Source organism: Ceratotherium simum, chromosome 9 (assembly GCF_057802395.1).
Source record: "Ceratotherium simum simum isolate JZ-2026a chromosome 9, ASM5780239v1, whole genome shotgun sequence".
Taxonomy (NCBI): domain Eukaryota; kingdom Metazoa; phylum Chordata; class Mammalia; order Perissodactyla; family Rhinocerotidae; genus Ceratotherium; species Ceratotherium simum.
In genome coordinates this window covers 81,739,363-81,740,870 of record NC_141908.1, presented here as the reverse complement: position 1 = coordinate 81,740,870, position 1,508 = coordinate 81,739,363, and positions in this window count along the sequence as shown.

The following is a 1,508-nucleotide window of genomic DNA, read 5'->3' as shown; positions in this document are numbered from 1 at the left end:
AAAATAAAGTGAGCCTTTAACTCCAAGGAAAACAACTGACAATATTGTTGCCAATGATAAAATGCAAGCTTTCAAGTGAAAATTAGGATTTTAGAAAACTATCTCCAACACTGTGAGCTTAACAGTTTACCAATACTTAAAGACTTTTCTGATGAGGATGGTAGCAATATAAACAAACGTGATTTTTTAATATTGATTTTAATATTTCATTATTGAATTTAATAATGAAATGTGTCAACGTTTGGAAGATCTTCATAACTCAGTGAAATAGTATTTTCCAAAAGACCAATGCTGACGTTACAAAACCACGCATGGGTGAGAGATCCCTTCAAAGTGCAAGATAGGCCAGTGGATTTTAACGTAACAACGTATAGAAAGATCGTTGGTGTGGTCCTTTAAGAAACTACCATTTGTCAAGTTTTGGTGTAATTTCAAAGACAAACACCCACAATTACCTGACAAGTCTATTAAAATACTCTTTTTTTGTTCCAATTTACATCTCTGTGAGGCCAAATTGTCTTCATAATTCAACCAAAGCCACAGATTGAATGCAGAAGGAGATATGAGAATCTGTCTTCCATTAAATCAAACACTAAAAAGATTTGAAAAATTGTAAAACAATGCCACCCTTCTAATTTTCTTTGTTTTTGAAAATATAGTTATATTTCATTAAAAATGTATTACTTATGTTAGCATGTAGTGGGATTATTATTGCTATTTTTAATTGAATTAATAAGTAAATATTTTAAACTCTTCTCAGCTTTAATTTCTAACACAATAAATCTCAATAGATACAACCCACATAAACAAAAGCTCTTGGGGATCCTCATCTGTCATAGTTTTTAAGAGCATAAAGAGGTCCTGAGTCCAAAACGCTTGAGAACCTCTGCTCCAGAAGCTATAGTCCTTATTTTGCTAAAGCCCGTCTGGTTCGATTTTCATCACTTGACTCTAAAGTCAGAACTGATGCAGAGGAAAGGGGAAGGAGTCGAGTTCCAAGTCTGGCACCCCATAATACAGAGATAAAGAATCAGCCTCAGTGTTTGGAACAAGGAACAAGAATTCAGCCAATGCAGGATACAGGAGCCAGAGGTGACTGCAAAAACTTAAGTCTTCCTCACTCCCCCTCCTCAGGGATCTGTGAAAATATTGAGGATACTCAGATTTGGAATTGGGATTTATTCAAAATATTGGGAGGAAGGATGATTCAAACTGACATCTGGGTAACATAAGGTTCTAAAATGTTGCATGACAAGTGTGATGGTCTTTTGAGAAACAAGTCATAGTAACCCCAAATTACCCAGCGCAATCAGTAGCAGCCCCAGGCAGCATTTGGAGCCGAAACATTTCTTCACTTCTACTGGATGGTCATGTGAGATGGTGAAACATGAGGATAAGTGCCAGAATAAAAACAAAACTAAATTTTAGTATTACCCTCTCTGAGAGCCCCCACTTCAGATTATTAAAAGCTTTCCCTCTAAGACAAGGACGAAGACTGGATACTTCAA